Source organism: Ambystoma mexicanum, unplaced genomic scaffold (assembly GCF_040938575.1).
Source record: "Ambystoma mexicanum isolate Mex_15411 unplaced genomic scaffold, UKY_AmexF1_1 Mex_scaf49, whole genome shotgun sequence".
NCBI classification, from domain to species: domain Eukaryota; kingdom Metazoa; phylum Chordata; class Amphibia; order Caudata; family Ambystomatidae; genus Ambystoma; species Ambystoma mexicanum.
In genome coordinates this window covers 1,142,136-1,162,392 of record NW_027182465.1, presented here as the reverse complement: position 1 = coordinate 1,162,392, position 20,257 = coordinate 1,142,136, and the positions used below count along the sequence as shown (strand labels likewise).

At 49.6% G+C, this 20,257-nt stretch overlaps 1 protein-coding gene and 1 long non-coding RNA gene across 4 annotated transcripts in view; both read left to right on the top strand.

Annotated features, from left to right (window-relative positions):
• Nucleotides 1-20,257, top strand: part of LOC138560842 (zinc finger protein 585A-like) — a 332,450-nt gene that overhangs the window by 264,697 nt on the left and 47,496 nt on the right. Inside the window, exons 4-5 of one of the 3 annotated variants that reach the window (XR_011299303.1) lie at nt 150-270; nt 418-1,124. The exons of the other annotated variants lie outside the window; for them this stretch is intronic. The gene's annotated coding sequence lies outside the window, so the exon portion shown is untranslated. Of the gene's footprint in view, nt 1-149; nt 271-417; nt 1,125-20,257 lie in introns of those variants that run through there. 3 annotated transcript variants of the gene reach the window in all.
• Nucleotides 9,383-20,218, top strand: LOC138560843 (uncharacterized). The gene is made up of 3 exons (XR_011299305.1): nt 9,383-9,518; nt 13,929-13,979; nt 19,981-20,218. It is a non-coding gene; the product is annotated as an uncharacterized lncRNA (long non-coding RNA).

Genomic DNA, 20,257 nt, shown 5'->3' with positions numbered 1-20,257 from the left:
TTTTTGCCTTCTACTTTATAAATCTCAAGCCCCCATCGAAACCAGAATGTTTTGATTACTCTACTCTTATTTTCTCCTGAAGCCATAGAACTTTAAAAAGAAAAAAGAAAAAAATATTCTTTTCTTTTCTTCTATTTCTCTTCCCCTAGCATTTTTTGAAAAATGAAAATCACTAATGAAACCTAACTTACTATATGGGACCAATATATGAACTCCTGACCTATGATACCAAGCACAATTATTAAACAAGCAATCGGGTACACCAAATGGGTGAGTCAATACATTTCAATAACTTAAGTAACAAAAAAGCAACATTTCTTTTTCTTTTCTTCTTTGATGAAACAGTAACAGACTAGGAAGACATTTATCTTAAACATATTTTCTTTCTTTTTCTCCTTTTCTACTTTTTCTTTCCAGAGACCAGAATTATCCCTTTTTTCTCCTGATGAACCATTGTAACTATCAATGGGGAAACACGTGTTGAGAATTGATTAATGGGATTTGATTTTGGATAATATGACATGTGGAACCAATGTGGAGAATTGATTAATGGGATTTAATTTTGGATAATATGACATGTGGAACCAGTGTGAAGATAACATTGAGAATTGATTTCTGCATAACAACTATGAATTGAAGATCGTGTCAATAAACTTTATTTGACTCGCCTAACAGAAACCTTCTATTTCTTAAAGAACTGGCGCATTTGAGTAACTTTTTTCCCATATACCATTCATTGTTTCACCTCTCCCATTGCCTGCACCTCTCAAAGAACATGGCCAGCCACAGACACACCCCTCCCATTGCCTGCACCTCTTAAAGAACATGGCCAGCTGCAGACACAACCCTCCCATTGCCTTCACCTGTTAAATAACATATCCAGCTACATGCACACCCCTCCCATTGCCTACACCTCTTAAAGAACATGGCAGCTGTAGACATACCCCTCCCATTGCCTGCACCTCTCAAAGAACATGGCCATCCACAGACACACCTCTCCCATTGCCTGCATCCCTTTAAGAACATGGTCAACTACAGACAAACCCCTCCCGTTGCCTGGACCTCTAAAAGAACATTACCACCCACAGACACACCCCTCCGATTGCCTGCAGCCAGTTACAGACACACCCCTTCCATTGCCTACACCTCTGAAAGAACATGGCCAGCTACAGACGCACCCCTCCCATTGCCTGCACCTCTTAAAGAACATGGCCAGCCACAGCCACACCCCTCCCATTGCCTGCACCTCTTAATGAACATGGCCAGCCACAGACACAACCCTCCCATTGCCTGCACCTCTTAAAGAACATGGCCAGCCACAGACACACCCCTCCCATTGCCTGCACCTCTTAGAGAACATGACCAGCCACAGACACACCCCTCCCATTGCCTGCTCCTCTTTAAGAAGATGGCCAACTACAGACATACCCCTCCCATTGCCTGCACCTCTTAAAGAACATGGCCAGCCACAGACACACCTCTCCCATTGCCTGCACCTCTTAAACAACATGACCAGCCACAGACAAACCCCTCCCATTGCCTGCACCTCTTAAAGAACATGGCCAGCCACAGACACACCCCTCCCATTGCCTGCACCTTTTAAAGAACATGACCAGCTACAGACACACCCCTCCCATTGCCTGCGGCCAGTTACAGACACACCCCTCCCATTGCCTACACCTCTTAGAGAACCTAACCATCCAGACTCACCTCTCCCACTGCCTGCACCTGAATCACAAGATTCAGTTCATCACAACCTACAGTACTGAAGCAAAACAAATGAAATGCATTTTGTCAGACAATTGGAACATTCTACTCACTGACCCAAGTTTGCAAAAGCATCTTAATAACTCGCCTAACATTTGCTTTCGAAGGGCGCCAACAATTAGGAACCTGATCAGTCCAAGTTTCCTAAGCCCGATTCCAACTGTTAAAAAAACATTTTTTCAAACCAATATCAGGGCTACACACAAATGTGGGCACTGCAAGTTATGTCCACTGATGTACCAAGGGAAGAAGGAAATGTACTTACCAAATGGCAGGACAAAACAAATAAATCAATGGATTAATTGCAACTCTACCTTTGTGATCTATGGTATTGAATGTGTTTGTCAAAAGCTTTATATTGGAAGCACCATACGCAAACTTAAAGTGAGAATATTTGAACATATTAGAGCCCTCAGAAATAAGGATCTAAGATCGCCCCTGTCTGTTCACATCATTAATGAGCATTCTGACTTTGAAACCTCATCTCTTAAAATCTTTGGCCTGGAGAAAATTTCCGCCCATCCAAGGGGAGGAAACAAAGAGGAAACATTACGCAAGCATGAAAGTAAATGGATTTGTATCCTGGATGCATGTGCTTCAGGATTAAATTGTGACTCAGAGATGTATAGCTGGTTATAAATAATGTCTATATGTTTCATATAATGTAGTAAATCTGAGAAAATTGATATTTTATTTGTATTTGTCACATCACCTATTGTTATTCCTATCTTTGTCCTTTTTCTTCTCACACTCATTAGTTGAACACACATTGTCCAAATATTAGCCAAAGATAATTTCTGGCATCTGTTATCAATGACCCTCTTTCCTAGAAAAATAATTAGTAAATATAATTCATGTCATACAACTTGTTTTCATAGATTAGCCATTCGACATGGGAGTGGCTATCTTTGCCCTCCCCTTTTTTTGTTTAATAAACAAACAGCGCTTTGAATATCCAACACATATAACTGAAACTGATGTTGCGCTCGGTTTCCAATGGAATTATTGTTCCAAAATGGCCACCGAGAGCGTTGCGGACGTCCCGGCGTGGTGACGTCATTGCGCCGCGCTCATTAACGTTGGGCGCGGCGTAGTGACTTCATCATGCCGGCCTGCACGCTATAAAAGGCGCATTTCAACGCATTTAAAATGCGACAGCATCCGAGAAGAAAGCACGGCTCACCATAGCCTTCCTCAGCTACTTTTCTGGTTGACTAGGTAAGTCAGAACTGGACCTTTTTGCCTTCTACCTTTTAAATCTCAAGCCCCCATCGAAACCAGAATGTTTTGATTACTCTACTCTTATTTTCTCCTGAAGCCATAGAACTTTAAAACGAAAAAAGAAAAAAATATTCTTTTCTTTTCTTCTATTTCTCTTCCCCTAGCATTTTTGAAAAATGAAAATCACTAATGAAACCTAACTTACTATATGGGACCAATATATGAACTCCTCACCTATGATACCAAGCACAATTATTAAACAAGCAATCGGGTACACCAAATGGGTGAGTCAATACATTTCAATAACTTAAGTAACAAAAAAGCAACATTTCTTTTTCTTTTCTTCTTTGATGAAACAGTAACAGACTAGGAAGACATTTATCTTAAACATATTTTCCTTCTTTTTCTCCTTTTCTACTTTTTCTTTCCAGAGACCAGAATTATCCCTTTTTTCTCCTGATGAACCATTGTAACTATCAATGGGGAAACACGTGTTGAGAATTGATTAATGGGATTTGATTTTGGATAATATGACATGTGGAACCAATGTGGAGAATTGATTAATGGGATTTAATTTTGTATAATATGACATGTGGAACCAGTGTGAAGATAACATTGAGAATTGATTTCTGCATAACAACTATGAATTGAAGATCGTGTCAATAAACTTTATTTGACTCGCCTAACAGAAACCTTCTATTTCTTAAAGAACTGGTGCATTTGAGTAACTTTTTTCCCATATTCCATTCATTTTTTCACCTCTCCCATTGCCTGCACCGCTCAAAGAACATGGCCAGCCACAGACACACCCCTCCCATTGCCTGCACCTCTTAAATAACATATCCAGCTACATACACACCCCTCCCATTGCCTACACCTCTTAAAGAACATGGCAGCTGTAGACATACCCCTCCCATTGCCTGCACCTCTCAAAGAACATGGCCATCCACAGACACACCTCTCCCATTGCCTGCACCTCTTAAAGAACATGGCTGTGGTGGGGTCGCCGGCCATGTCCATCCGGCAGGCGACCCCGGGGTGCTGCTTCCTCACAGCACCCAAACAGGCCCAGCGCCTGTGGGAGTTTGGGGCCTGTCCAAACCGGCAGGCCCCGCGGCGCTATGGGACACCAGCGCCATCGGGGTGGGGGCACAGCCTGCCAGGGTCTTGACCATGCGGACCTCGGCCACCGTCCTGGCACGAGAGTCCCATGGCAACAGGGCCTGCAGGCCTGTACCTCCCACAGGTAGGCCTGCGGCCTACATCATCAATGAGACACGGACTCAGACCAACCTTCCACGGAGTCTGCAGCCGTTCTGACGCACGTGCCTGCAGGGCTCCCTTTTATTAGCTTGGGCCATGACAAAGTCATGGCCCATCTTAAAAGGGCAATACACTGGGGAGGGACACATTCCCTTAAAGGGGCAACACACACATAGGGTCCACTACACCACATCCCTCCTTTTTCATAAGGAACAAAACAACTAAAAATACAACATAACTAATTTTCCCACACCTGTTACAAAATGATATTACTTCAGATTCGGGGGAGCCAACTTCACACAAGATATGCTATTGGCACACCTCTGGTCACACATTCTTATCTACTTATCACCCCCCAACCCATCACCCTCAGGTGACGGTCACAGGGGTACACCCCGGTGGATGGTTAGCAGTTGTACCACATGTTACAGACCCTTTATTAACCTGGGGTACGGAATTGCAACCATTGCATGATGCTCGCGGATGACCCCTGGTACCATTTAGAGCACCCCTACCGCTTGCAGGAACACAGTTTCACATTACTGTCCTTTACTGAGACCACTTTAAGCATATCAATCTTATGCAGGTTCACAGCATCAAAACACATATTTACTGAGTCCTCTTAAAGCAAAAGGAGGACTGCAGGACACCAACTCGTTCTCCATGAGTGTCGATTCAAGAGCCACTTCCCGGGTCCAGGTCCATTGATGGTACAGTTCACAGCCGGCAAAGCCGCACCAGTCGGATGCCAGGGTCCACCTCAGCACCGTCCACTGCTATTCAGGGCAGGGCCGCAAAACGCAGGTCTCGGGGCGTCCACCTGCTCCATCCACTGTGGGTATGGCACGGGGTGACAGGACATCACTCACTCTCTTCGTGGTGCTTCCCCAGTCAGGATTATCTCTTCCTCCAGGGCATAGGAGGGCGCACAAGCACTCATGGTGAGCTGCAACCCATACCCTGCCCGCTGCACTTCTTCCAGGCGGCAGGGTTGCCTGGTTTGGTCCGCCACCCAGTATTGGCTGAACTCTGGGAGTGCGGGGGACCCACGTTGGCCTGGTCCTTTGATGGCACGACATGCCGGGTGTCATTAGTAGTAGTCAGTTAGGGCCACTTGTAGGGCAACCAGGTAGGGTGGCTGCTGTCACTCGGTGTTGGGGCCACCTACAGTGTGGGCAGGGTATTATTACTGACAGGCAGTCCGGGAACCTCTGTGGTTCAATGCTAGTCCCATTTCTGCCTAGTACCCTCCGTGCCAATTACCCTTGTCGGGTCCTTTCCGTGCAGCATGCCAGGTATGTTAGTGACAGGCCATCAGGGCCATGAGCTCCCTGGTCCAACGACGATATGGTAGGGGATCCTCGTGGCATGGTGGCGGGGCCCACTCATCGGGGCTCAGTGTCGGTGCCACCCTCGGGACAGGCAGGGTGACACCGGTGTCACAGGGTGCACATAGGGCCGACAAGTTGTCTTTTATGGTAGGGTGGTCCTGATTTCTCCATGGCACGGTGCCGGGAGATGCCTGGCAGACAGTGCAGGAATTGATTGGTGTCTCTGGTGCATCATGGGTGCTGCTGCCAAACTCTGCTACGTTGACACGTGGCTGCTGTGGTGCGCAGATCACGTATTCCACATGGACCACTGTATTGTTCACCCTGCAGGGCTGCCGTTGGAATGACCACCCTTGCCCCCTTTGCTTTGCAAACACTCTGGGAGCGCAGGGGAAGCTGCTCCCCGCTGTGTGAGTACACGGCCCCAGCCACACACAGTTGCCATACACCGCAGGGCACTTCCGCTCTGATGCTGGAGCCGTCCATACAGCCCTGCTCCAGACCAGAGCACGCCACCATTTCCACACTTTTCACCGCCTCCTGGCCCGGGTGCCCATTGGGCTGTCCGGAGCCTTCTTTCTCACTGGCACCACCGGGCCGGGGATCTCAATAAGTCTCTGGTGTGGGCGTGTCACTCCTCTGGCAGATACTGCCCTCTATGTGGGCTCTGGCACACTGATGTTGGCAGGGATGTCGCCTTCCTACCTCTTCGATGTGCTCCGACCGGAATATCTCCAGTCCTCTGTCGCGGGCCCGGGCTCATGCTGATGAGCTCCGGCAGCACCACAATGCAGTGGTTGCAACCCACCTCCCCACTTCGCTCCGCAGGTTTAGGGGGGGGTTTCCGGAGGTTCGTCCTTCTGACGGGGCAGGTGCCGGTGGGAGCTGCAGGGTGGACCCTGTGGATGGGCTGGGCTGCTGCTGTAGCATCACAGGTCGCATGACTTTCCTCTGGACAGCTCCAGCAAGGAGCGTACAGAACTACAGTGCCAGCTGGCCCAGGATCACGCCGCTGGCTGCTGCCACTTTGTTCTGACATGAGTCCAACTTCCCCGAGCCCAGCCCGCACTCTGCTGACTGACCCTGGATCTTCATTGCGGGATGGGCGCTTTCTTTTCTTTTTTTTCTTGCTCCTGTGGTGTGAGCAGAGACCCAGCACTGCCAGATGGCTGGGTTCTGCCCGGGCCACTCCTGTCTTCTTATGCACGTTCTGATGTGGAACATGCTGCTCTTCAGCCTCCGACACCCCAGGATCACTATGGGGCTTGCTGGCACTGCTGTGCAAGGATGTGCTCAATGCTCGCCATCCCCACCAGGCCAGGGATCTACAATGGGGCCCTTTTCCTTTGGAGTACAATGCCAGATGGTGTTACGGCTTGTTTGAGGCTCCCCAGCGGGGTCACCTCTCTTGCGAAGTCGCAGAGGCCACAGATTGTGCCTCCTCAGGCATGTGCTTTTCCCCACCAGCAGCCTGGTCTTGTAGCAGCTGAGGCTGCCGGTGCACCAGAGTGCTGACCACATCACTGCTGCAGGCGGGCAGCCTCGGTCTTTGATGTGGATTTCCTTGACGGGCCCGAAATGCCATGGGGAACGGACCGTGCATGACCCAACCCTCACTTTTTTTTTTTTTTTTTTGCAGCTCGATGTCGGAGCTTCATTTCACCGCCGCAGGGCCCCGGATCTTAGTGGGGGCCCCAGCGTCGGCACAATGCAGGATGGTGCTGCTGATGTCTGGCTTGTAAGGGCACTTGACCCCTCCTTGCGGCTACAGCCGCTTTATTCTTCTCCACTCACTGGGAGGGTGAGTAGGTTGTCCCTCGGCTCTGCTTCTTGCAGGGGCATTCCCGCATCACCACAACTGCTTCGGATGTGGGGACGGGCCCCGCGGGCCCCACCCACCTTTCCGCTCCGCATCGGAGCTTCAGTTCTTCACCTCCTTTCTTTTGACTTTCAAAGCATCGATGCGCAGAGGGCCTGTGGGCGACTCCCACCCAGCCGCACGAGCACCCTCCTCAGAGGGCCGCGGCCAGGGGTTGCAGGCACATCTCCTCCTTTTCTTTTCAGGGGGGGTGGTGGGCATCCCACTCTAACTTCCCAGCAGCGCACTGTTGTCTCCTTCGGGGTGTGGGCTGGCACTCCACTTCTTTTCTTTCCACTATGGTGGAAAAGGCAGCATGCCTCTCTCACTTTTTGCGGGGGAGGATCGCCGGCAGGGTTCCCCTTCCTCCTTACTTCACCATCCCAACCGAGATGAACTCCACTCCTCCTCCTTCTGCGGTGATGGAAACCGCCACATGCACAATCACCCTAACGGGAAACAGCTTCCTGCAGCACCCGCAAGGGGAGGGAAAAGCTTTAGAATAACGGGGAAACGCAGTCCTCCCCTGGGTTCTTCTCCTCGTCGCCAGTGTGGTGGGGTCGCCGGCCATGTCCATCCGGCAGGCGACCCCGGGGTGCTGCTTCCTGGGAGTTTGGGGCCTGCCATGTCCATCCGGCAGGCTTCGCGGCGCTATGGGACACCCGCGCCATCGGGGTGGGGGCACAGCCTGCCAGGGTCCTGACCATGCGGACCTCGGCCACCGTCCTGGCACGAGAGTCCCATGGCAACAGGGTCTGCAGGCCTGTACCTCCCACAGGTAGGCCTGCGGCCTACATCATCAATGAGACACAGACTCAGACCAACCTTCCACGGAGTCTGCAGCCGTTCTGACGCACGTGCCTGCAGGGCTCCCTTTTATTAGCTTGGGCCATGACAAAGTCATGGCCCATCTTAAAAGGGCAATACACTGGGGAGGGACACATCCCCTTAAAGGGGCAACACACACATAGGGTCCACTACACCACAATGGCCATCCACAGACACACCCCTCCCATTGCCTGCACCTCTTAAAGAACATGGCCAGCCACAGACACACCCCTCCCATTGCCTGCACCTCTTAAAGAACATGGCCAGCTACAGGCACACCCCTCCCATTGCCTGCGGCCAGCTACAGACACACCCCTCCCATTGCCTGCTAACAAGGCTGAGCATACAGCCCTCCATACGCAGATCCCGATCAAGCTGGGTGTTTTGGCTGCTTGGGAATGGGGTTTGTACCCCAAGCAGCCTATTGAAATAAATAATTATCTTCCAGCACCTGCGAGATAGGGCCGTGCAATGCTGCACTGGCCTGATAGCAGCAGGGCTCCGGTTCCAGTCCCTAATGGGAATTTAATAACATTAAAAACGTTTTTTTTTAAGTTTCCGTCCTGGAACGGTGGGCAGGGGTGTGTTTGTGGGTCGCATAAAGTAAGGGAACGTCGTACCCTTTAGTTCCCCCCATCATTGACCCAATTATGGGTGTCTCTTGTTGGAGCATGCCTTTCCTTCCAGCATGCTCTGCCCTAAGCCCTTCATGATTCTTATCTTTTGTCTTTGCGTGTGCTGTCATCACTGAGCGTTCATACCCCCCCCCCCTCTCCTCATTTCTAGCACATACTTCGGTGATTAATGTGTTTGTGGCCCGGCTGTTTAGTAAGGCGACGTCGGACAACATTCACTGAGCATGCGCAGTTCATGCCTAGTTGTTCTGCCCACTCATTTTTTTACTGCGCATGCTCTAGAGGTAGTATCTCAGCAAGGCGCATGCTCCTGGGATCGATATCAGAACTGCAAGCTCGGCGATCGGTATCCTAGCAATGCGCATGTTCTAGAGATCAGTATCTCAGCACTACGCATGTTCAGGATCATGTTCGGGATCAATATTTCATCACTGCGCATGCTCTGGCCATCAGTATCTCAGTACAGTGCATGTCTATTTTTCATGTTGGCGGCTTGGCTTTGCAGAGGGTTATATTTCGTCCCCCGATATGCAGTCACTCTCCGAGGACCACAAAAGCTACTTTTTCTTAAATGTGAAATACATCCCAATCTTTTTGGGGAATCATTTGCTGTAGGTGAGTGACCGGCGACTAATCACTCCTCTTTTGGTGAGAAAGTGATCATCTTTTTTTGTGTTGAGTTGTCTCTGCTTGTTCTTCATAAACCTCCAGTTAATCCTTCTTGTGTATGGGTTGGAGGATGCATTCCTGGCCGGCGAGAGGGGCTCAGCAACTCCTCTTTGGCTCTTTCGATGATATATCTTTATATAGCCTCCCCCCTGAGGCTTGCAACCTGTTCCCTTCCCCCTCTGTGCCTCCTTGTGCTTGATCCTGCCCGCCGCCCACCCTGATGGGCTGCCCCACCAACCTGATGGGCTGCCCCTTCTGCATTGCTGACCTTCCTAGGGCAGCCCCTGCTTTCCCCTGCCCACCCAGCTGACTCTCAAACGGTGTGTTTTTACCAGTTTTAAAATTGCACTGTGAAACCTAGGCCTTTTTTCCCCTCTATTTAGGACTCACAAACTTAGGTGTATTTTTTCCCCCTGCTTTCAATATTGATTGGGATAGTCTTTTACTCTGAGTAACTGCCACCTTGTCCAATTGTTGAACTTGTCTCGCCTCTCTCTGTCTCATCTGCCTGCACCCTGCACTGTGTTTTCCACTTCCCTTCCTCTTCTCTCCTCTCCCTACCTACTCTATGGCGCTCTATCGACTATCCTGCTCTCCTCACTAAATCGGGTAGGAAGAAATTTAAAAAGGACATCCTGGTCTCCAACCCAGACCTCCCTATCGTTGACACCTAAAGCAGTGCCTCCACCAGGCAAACTTTCACCGACATCCTCTTTGTCGTGACCTCACCAGACCTATGGACTCTAAATATGGTCTCTGTGCTCTCTCCCTTCTCTTCCTCTCCCGTTAATGGTGGCACCCGGTGGGAGGCCCTCCTGGGCTCCTTCCACTCTTCTAAGGTCATCATTAAAGTTTATGTTGAATGGTACCGTCTTGGTTCGAGGCCCTCAGGCCAACCTTCTCCTCTTTGATAGAGGTTTCCCGCGCCTTATCAGTTTCCGTTCTTCACCTGCTGTCCCCTCTCCCCCATCCACGGCTTCCTTGCCTCCTCCTTGGCTACCTTACCCTCACCTCCTTCCCTTTCTGCCCCCCCCCCATCGGGCTTCTTCTACAACTCCACAGGGCGTACCTCTGATCTGTACCCCTCCCCGGAAGTCTTTCAAGGAGGCAACCTTCTTCATATTGCCACTCTTAACTTAGCTCAGCTGTCGAACACTCCTCCGACATCTGCCGCCTTCTGTAGGAAGTTGACCTCGATGTCCTCTGTCTCACCGAGACATGGTTCACTGCCAGCTCTGTCACAAGCTTTGACAGTCTGCTCCCTGACGGCTACAAGATCGTCTCTGCACCCAGGTCCAACTCTGGATCTTCCCTGAGTAGATCCCTGCCTCTGTCATTCCTACGCAGGCCTATTCCTCATTCAAATAACTCGTCTGCAGGCTCTCTCTCTCCTAGCCATTCCCTTACTGTGGCTACCATCTATCGTCCACCTGGTCAGATCCCCTCCTTCCTCTGTGAGTGGGCGGACCTCTCCTCTACCCTACTGGTCTCGACCAGTCAACTCCTCCTTCTCGGATACTTCAACATCCACCTTGAGGCTCCATGTCCTTACTCTGCATTCTTTCGTGACATTTGCGACTCTCTCTCACTCTCTATTCTCCCATCTGGCCCGACTCACTCTGCAGGACACACTCTGAATGTTCTGATCCCTCAGACCTCCCCCTTTCTATCCCTCTCACCACTCCTCTCTCCTTGAGTGATCCCTATCTCAAGCCAACTCCATCACTGCCACCCACCTTCTCGGTCATCCGACCCATTAAGCGCATGTCAGTTGAGGCTTCCGCTGCCACTTTCTCACCCCCCACCCCCCTTTGGCTGACTCACACCCTGACACAGCCCTTTCCATGCTCCACTCTGCTATATCTGACACTCTCAATGTTCTTGCCCCTGTCATGAGAATCCGCCTGAAGCGCACAGTCACGTTTAACTCTTGATATGACTCGGACCTCGTCACCCTTAAACACAAGTGCAGGGTGGTTGAGAGGAAATGGCGTGCTTCATGTACATCCTCTGACAAACTGGGCTGCCGCCTACTCCAAAGGCAATACCGGCTCTCTGTCCTCACCAAGTAGAGAGCTCACATCCAAGCCCGCGTCTCTGCAGCATTTAACAACTCGGCTGAACTCTTTAAAATCTGCAAGGAACTGGCCAATCCTGCGTCAGTCTCTACCTCTGCTCTCCCTTTCCTGGCCCGCTGCACTGCATTGGCTTCTCATTTCATCTCTAAAACTCAGGACATCTTGTCCTCTCTCTCCTCCTCTGGCCCCTCTTCGGCCACCTCTTCCCCTCTCCTTCTCTGCATTTCCCCTGTTCTCCCCAGATGCAGTCTCTAGACAAGTCTGATCTATGAAAGTCTTGTCTACCGGTCCATCCCTGTTCCTGAAAAACCACCAAGGACCATATTGACTCCCTGGCCCCTGCCCTGGCTGACTTCTTCAACCACTTCTTCACCATGGGAGTCTTCGCTTCCCCCTGAAGCACGCCCTTGTGCAACCTCTTCTTAAGAAACCCTCTGCCCACCGATCCTGCCCGGCTAACTATTGCCCAATCTGCATCACTCCTTTCCTGGGCAAACTCTTGGAAATGCTGGCCATCTCCCAGCTCAATCTTCACACTGAATCTGTTGGTTGTATCCATGATCAATCATCAGTATGGCTTCAGAGCTGCCAGAAGCACAGAAACTGCTCTCCTGAACATCCGTGAACACCTGCTCTCCAACCTTGATTCAAACACCCCCTGTGTCCTCATCTTACTTGATCTCTCTTCTGCCTTTGACATGGTTAACCATGCCATCCTGCTCAACCATCTCTGTGATAACCTGGAGATCACAGACCAGGCCCTGGCGTGGCCGAGTTCTTTCCTCTCTGATCGATCCTCCCAGGTTCAACTTGGGTCCTTTCTCTCCTCTATCTTTAGCTCACCTGTGGTGTTCCCCAGGGGTCTAACCTCACTCCCTGGCTGTTCAACCAATACCTGGCACTTATTGCCGACCGCATTGCTGTGCTCTGAGTCTGCCCTAACCTCCAGTGAAATGCAGATAACACTCAGCTCATTTTTAGGCTACCCTCAGTTACCTCTTCTCCCTCTCTCATCTCTGACTGTCTGCCATCCAGGAGTGGTGTGCCACCAATGATCTCTGCCTTAATGCCAGTAAGACAGAGATTCTCATTGGCACACCCGCTCCCTCCTTTCCTGTCACTCTCTGGCCGGCCTCTCTTGGCCCTCTTCCTGCTCCCACCTGTGAAGTTAAAAACCTCAGGGTCATCTTTGACTCCACAGACCCCTTCTCTCCTCACATCTCTGATATCTCTAAGAAGTTACACTACCTGCTGCACCTCCTCAGAGGTATTCTTCCTTTTCTCTCCTTCCCCCAGAAGCTCGCTGTCTCCAGAGCTCTGGTTCTCTCTAAGCTGGGCTATTGCGACAGCCGCTTTCTAAATCTGCCTGCTACCACTCTCCGCCCTCTGCAACTCATCCAGAACAGGATGCGAGACTTGCCCTTGGCCTCAAGCCCAGGGATCGTATCTCTCCAGACTGAAATCTCCACACCAGCTCCCAGTGGCTGCGAGGATTAAGTACAAAACCCTCTGCATGGTCCACAAGGCCTTCTGGGGCCTGGGTCCTCAATACCTTCAACTCTCTCTTCCTAAGAATCTTCCTTCTTGAGCTCTTCGCTCTTCCACCTCCAACTCCCTCAGGGTCAGTCACTTCTCCAAGCAACGATTTGTGGTAGATCTCTTTCTTCGGCTGGGGCCTCCCTCTGGAACAGCCTCCCTGCAACCCTGAAACTTGAGGAGAATCCTCTCTGGTTCCGGAAGCTCCTCAAAACCTTTCTCTTTGCTTCTGCTTTTTCTCCTCCTCTCCTCTCCTGACTTCCTGGCTGAAACTGATACTGCACTGGTTACCTGGCCATCCTTTGATCTCATGCCGAGGTCCCTGCCCCCACCAGTAGCCCACCTGCACTGCCTTCCTGGCAACCCCCACACTTGGGGACTGTTTTCTGTTTCCCTAGAGCCCCACTACCAGCACTTGAAACCTGATGTCCGCACTTACCCTTGCACTTGCCACTTTCTGGCTGTACTTTACTTTTTGTTATTTAATTATTTATACTTTTTTTATCCCATGTACTGAACTGTCCCCACCCCCTTCCCTCCCGCACCTTCCCCTTTTCCCCCCCTTCCCTTGCGTGATCTGAATGACACCTGACCTAGTAGGATCATTGTCTGTCTTCCCTGTTCTCCTCCCTTGCCTCGTCGCGCCTTGAAACACTTGTGTATAGGCGCGTTATAAATGCCATATCATATGATGTCTTGTGTTTATACTATTTAATTAATAACACATGTCTTCCATTTCTAGACTATTGTGTCATCCTACTCTGCAAAACGTAAGAGGCGTAGGCACTGAAAGGTAAATAACTGCTGTAGTTTGTTTCTCTGCACAGGTTGATCTTTGCTTTTGAGATCGCCTGTCTTCCCCCCTATGTTCCTGGACTCTTCATGCCCCCCTTCTCTCCTGTCCTATCTCCATTCCTCCTGCCTCTTCCTGGAAGTGGTGTCCAGATCCAGGTTTAGGGTCTGTTGTGGTGTGAGCGGACCTCGCTCACCCACAAGTGGGGCTTCCACCGCAAAACACACGCCTATTTCAATAAAGGCAACACACGCAGCATGATATGGAGAACCTTCTTCATTGTTTCTCTCCGTAACTGTGACTTAACTTCCCTTCCTTTACCCTCCCCAGCCCAACGTCACTTCCCCAAGAATCGGGCCCCAACTTGGGGCCGCCCCCACAATGATGCGAGAGCGCATGCAGGCTTAGTACGTCACAACGTGACTCCTCCCCACTTTTTTACATGCAGCGTCACTGCTGCCTTCACCCCATTTCTTCAATTAGTCTTTGGGGTTTTATGCAGCAACGTTGAGGCCTCATGGGGAGAGGGAGTTCCTGGACAAATGCCCTGTCACCTCCATTTGTCTCTTCTTCTGACTGCTCGTCATCACCTTTATAAGGATCATCGAAAAACAGGCCATCTGTCATGGTGGCCATTGCTCCCACCTCTGTGTCGGGGTGCCTGCCAGTTTTTTTAATTGGGGTGAGTTCCTTGTTATGGAGTAATTTTTTAAAATATTCCACTAGTCCGGGCTGATCTCGGTGGTTCATGAATATGGCTGACTTTTAGACATACTTTAGTTCTTGTGTTTCTTGAACATTAAAGTGAATGCTCTAATATGTACTGATATTCATTAAATTACAACATTCTCCAGGCATATACCAGATATGTTTTCTTTTTTTTTTTAAGAGTGCTTAGTTTGAAATATCATTTAGAGTTCAGCGTGGACTAGTGGAACATTTTAACAAATTAATCTTCTGCGACTGGCTGGGTAAGCCTTTCAGTTCCACACCTACTGCAGCTGTTTTTTACAGGGGATATTGAGTCATCAGTCTAATTTACACATGTGGTAATTTGTAATCTCAGCGCACACACAATCTAGTTATCCCGCACGCTTGTTTTCCTTGTTATGGAGTGCTGGTGTTCTCCACTGGCAGTTATCATGGTGCCTTTTCAGCTGGTTACTACCAGCCGTTCAGGCACGAATGTTGGTCCTCTTTTCTCGACATCAGCTGGCATACCACCACTTTCTCTCAGTTTACATTTTGCAGTCTTTCGATCCCTGCCGCGCGTCAGCGCTTTCATTCATTCATTCATTCATTCTTTCTGTTCCTGCCTGATCTCGAGCCTTGACCAGTTGTTCTTGGGGTGTGGTCTGAGTGGGAACGGGGGCTTCAGGCAGTCTCGTTCTGATGACTCGACGAAACATGAGGTCCAATGGGCTGTCCCCGTTGGTGCTGTGCGGCGTGTGCCGGTATTCCCATAGAAGTTGGTATAGCACCTGCTCAAATAGTTTATTGATGAGGTTGGCTGTCCGCAGGGGTTTCTTGATGTTAGCTATAAAAGGTTTCACTATGCCATTGGCTTGGGGCCATTGCAGAGTTATCTTTTGGAACCCCATGTACCGTGTGAAGTTCTCGAAGTTGTGGCTCTTGAACGGTGGACCGTTATCAGACTTTATGATCTTCGGTATACCATAGGTCAACAACATGCAGTCTAGGGTAGGGGTGACGCGTGTCACACTGTAGACACAATCAGCTGTACATCCTGGAAGCGAGAATGTTAATCAATTATCACCAGCACATAGATACCATTGCGTAGCGGTCCGGAGAAGTCTACGGCCACTTCTTCCCAGACAACTTCTGGGAGCAGGGACATCTGCAGTGGGTTGGGGAGCGCCGGTTGCGCCACCAGCGTGCAGATGTCGCACCTGCCCACAACCTCGTCTACTAGGGAATCCAGCTTGGGGAACCACATCTTTTGACGCAAGGCCCCTTTTGTGGACACCACCTCCCCGGTGGCCTTCGTGCGCCAGCATGACTGTCTGTTCTCACAGGGCTGAAGGGAGGACAACCTTGCAGCCCTTCATGATGATGTGATCGTCCACCACTGTCAGCTTTGTCTTTTACTTGCTCCAGGGATCTTATGTCATCCCTCACCGACTCTTGCTCCAGTCTGGCTTTATTATTGTTATGCGCCATCTTGCCTGTTCTGATGCAGTGGGTCACGATTGCCAAACCCGGGTCATTTTCGCATGCTTTTCCCACAGTGGCCCAGTCCACTGGCAGGGGTTGCAGGTGGTGGATAACATATTTAATGTAAGAATCGGCAATGGAGGGGCCCACATGTGGGGAGCCTGTGGGGTGCCTGGACAGGTAGTTGGCGGGGTTGTGCTCCTTGCCCGGGCGATGCACTATCTCAAATGTATAGTCCTGTAGCCACAGTCCACACCTGGTTATTCCGGGGGAATTCTCACCTTGGTGTTGTTGAATATCGTCAGGAGGGCGGGCCCAATGGTCGGTGATGACTGTGAATGCCTTCTCAAAATGGAAGAGGTGAATGTACTTGCAGGCCCACACCACTGCCAGGCTCACTTTTCTGGCCTGAGAGTATGCGCCTCATTACACGGTAGGCGATAAACCGAGGTGCTATTAGCACCTAAATTTAGGTGCTATTAGCACCTAAAGCATGCCGGTAAATTACTAGTACCGCCATGGAGGAAAGGGGAATTACCGCCCTATTCCAAGGTTGGGAAGGCGGTAATTCCCCATTCCCATTTTTGCCCCATAGGGCATAATGGGAATGGGGAAGGTGATAATTGCTGTCCTGCAAATTGTGGTACTGTAATTAGCACACTGGTCTCTTTGCGGGTTCGTTTTTTAACGCCTGCTAAAAGCAGTCTGTGAGGTTGTTGTGTCCTAGCCGTGCAACTGCGGTGCGGCACCCATCTACAGCGAGCAGTGCATAAAGTGAACCACTTTAAGAGAGGTTCACAGGTGCTGTTGCCAGAAGCCCTGTCTGCTCTTTAGATCCTGGTGCTGCTCCCAGAGTGTGGAGCTCATTGGCGGGACCCCATATTGGATGAACCTGGGAGAACGCATAGATGTAAGTGCACCTTTTTCCGGATAAAACAATAAGGGGAGAGTGGGTATGTGTGGAGTAATATGTGGTGAATGGATGGAGCGTGTAAAACCATGTGGTAATATATTGTGGTTTTTATAAGGTGACGTCACAGTATGTATTATGAGGTAAACGATGAAGAGAGTAAACAGGAACTTCTCTGATTGTGGAGAAAAGGCAGCACTGCCGAATAAAATAAGAGGTGAAGTCCAATATATGGAGGACTTGGGATCCCTCCACTCAGCACAAGGGAGTGTGATGAGGTAAATTCCCTTTTCCCAAGGCAAGGGGAGAAAGGAAGGGTATATACCATTTGTCAAGAAGTGTGATTTTTTTTTTGTTGTTGTGTAAGTCCATTATATTGCAGACCTTGGATCACTTTGCCCCGGCAAAGGGGACGTAAGGAGGTACATTTCTCAGCTCGAAGTGGAGATTGAGGAAGGCTCTAAAGCATTGTATATATATATATGAGTTTTTATTGACTTGTGGTTTAAGGTGTTGTTAGTTGTGGGGAGAGTTGTGTGTGGGGTATTATTTTGTGGTGTTGAGGAGGTCATGAAGGAAGCGAGGGGTAATGAGAATGGTGGATAATAGTGGGAGGAAAAGGGTGATTGATACTGCTGGATCAGTGCTTAAGAGGTGAAATAGTGCTATAAGGTTAGGCTTGGGTACAACTTGAGTTCCCTGAGGCCCCTCGAATATATGTTTACAGCACTTCTGTTGCATCGGGAAAAAAACATGAAGTATCACAACAAGTGGGTTAATGATACGAGAGGGGGAATGTACAAGCCCTGGTCCAAAGAAGGAACAAACAGAGGGGAGAAATAGTAGTACAAGCGCTGTGTTACTCCCACACCTAATGCCCCAAACCGTATCCTGTGAACACCCCACAATGACTGCAACATCCACATCCACAGCCCCGCCACCCCCACATGGGTGTTAATCCATGCAAGCAGCTGCAGGGTATACCAACCCGAGTATGTGTGTAGAATTGACAGTACTGCAATTGGATATATGTTGAAATGAGGGATTATGGTCATAATGATGAAGGATGCAGGGGAGGGTGACCACCAGCAGACAGTCTAGATTATGAATCTATCTGTTCAGATGTTGAAGCCAGAGTAGCAAAGGAGGACGAGTGGGGGGACAGATGAGAAGGGAGAAAAGGGGCCCCACCCCGAGTGACACTAAGAGTAGAGAGTTTGTTGCCCCATGGTTAAGAGTGTGACCAGGTTGTATGGCAGTGGTAAAAGAGAATCGATGGGGGAAGAAGATACCAGCGAAGCAGGTGTAACACATTTTCTGTTGTTAAATAAAGGCCCTGGCCACACATGGATAGAGACAATTTGATTAAGGTGCTGCCCTTGCTCGCCACAGGGGCAGGCAAGTGGATATATCTGTTTCAGAAGCAAACAGCAAGCATTACGTTGGCAGTGGGAGATGTGAAAAGTTTGTTTGCCGCAGTGTTAGGGGACAAATCGGATGTTTGGAAAAAAGCAGGATATCCATGGATACGGATTGGTGATGACAATCATGATGGAACACACTTCAGTCATTGTCGGGATAGTGTGGGCAGTTTTAAAAAATGCATATCCTGGTACACCAGACATAGGGCCTCATCACGACCTCAGCGGTAACCCTTAAATCCAGCGGTAGCGCTTTTACCGCCGGATTTAAGGGTCCGCCGAATCAGGGTCTCAGCGGTTTTCAACCCAGCTCTGAGCTGGTGTGAAATCCGCTGAGAATTCGCGCTCATACCGCTGGCGGGAAATCCGCCGGTGGTATGAGCGCGAAATTTCCCCATTGAGCCCAATGGGGAATGGGGCATTCCCGAATGGGCTCAATGGGGAATGGGGACTTCCAAGTCCGCCCAACTCGTGATCCCGCGCTATTAGCGCCAGGGGCTATGGCGGTCGCGCTAATAGCCCCCGCGCTAATACCGCCGGCGTTACCGCCGAGGTCGTGATGAGGCCCATACACTTGATTATGGCACTCACTTTGAAGAACCTTTTGTTAAGCAAACTGAATATGACCATTTCATCCGCAGAAGGAGGGGTAGTGTGTTCAACACCAGGAATCTGTTATGCTAGGGTTTTGGCGAGAACAAGAGCATTGTTCAGTGATGGCACTAATAGGGGAGTATCCGTGCACCCAGATTTGTTTATGAATGGAGCAACAGCGTTGTTGAGTTGGGTGGCAGGCATTCAAAGCAAGCCATGGAGAGTTCTTCTGAATTTCTTTTCAGACCGGCTGTGCCCCAAGACCATGGGCCTCATTACGAGGTAGGCGGTAACCCGCTGGTGTTGCTGCCAACCCATTACTCTGATTCCGCCGCCTGATATCCCGTGCCACCGGGATATCACAAGTAGTCGTGGAACGGTAAATCCCCATTCCCATGGAACTCCATGGCAATGGGGACACTGAAGAACCAGCAATGTTGCTAACGGTGCCAGTGCTTCAGTGAGAGATATGCCGGTAGCAGCCAGTTAAACCTGTGAACTTGTGACTCAGACTTGAACTGCCAAGAAAGCTCTGGCGGGCATAGCCAGCCGTATAACTGTATTTGCAAACCAAAGTGTGTTCATCCATCAAGTGTTCCATCTAACCCTGTGCTATACAACGTGGGGACGAGAATTTATACTGATTTATATTGCCATTCTGACATTTCGTTTTACCACTGATTTTTCTTTTGTTGATACATATCCCTATGTCACATTAGGGTGTATTAGAGTGAGGGCAGGCATTAGGTTATGTTACTATAGGCCTTTATTGTTTGACTAAGATTGAATAGGACTGTTACTTTATTATTTGGTGGTCGAGATTACTCCTGTCTTAGTTATAGGGCTAGACAGGAGTTTTTCCAACCCCCTTGAATTTAACAATAATGCCTGTCTCCCTTAGAGCTACACCATCCTTTCCAACCTTCAAGAAGGATGAAAAAGCCTTTACTGAGCTCCTTTGACCACGAGGCAAGACCTTACTGACAATGGCAACAGATCTGTTCTCTGCATATATAAATAATACTGTAAAGATGTCAATATTGTAAAGTGTATGTGCAAATATGTGTCTTTGTACCTGCTGTAACCGTTAAACTGTACTGCGCCCAGAAACCTCAGGGTTGGGAGCGCCATATACATGAATAAACAATACAATACAATAAATGTTTTGAAACTTGCAA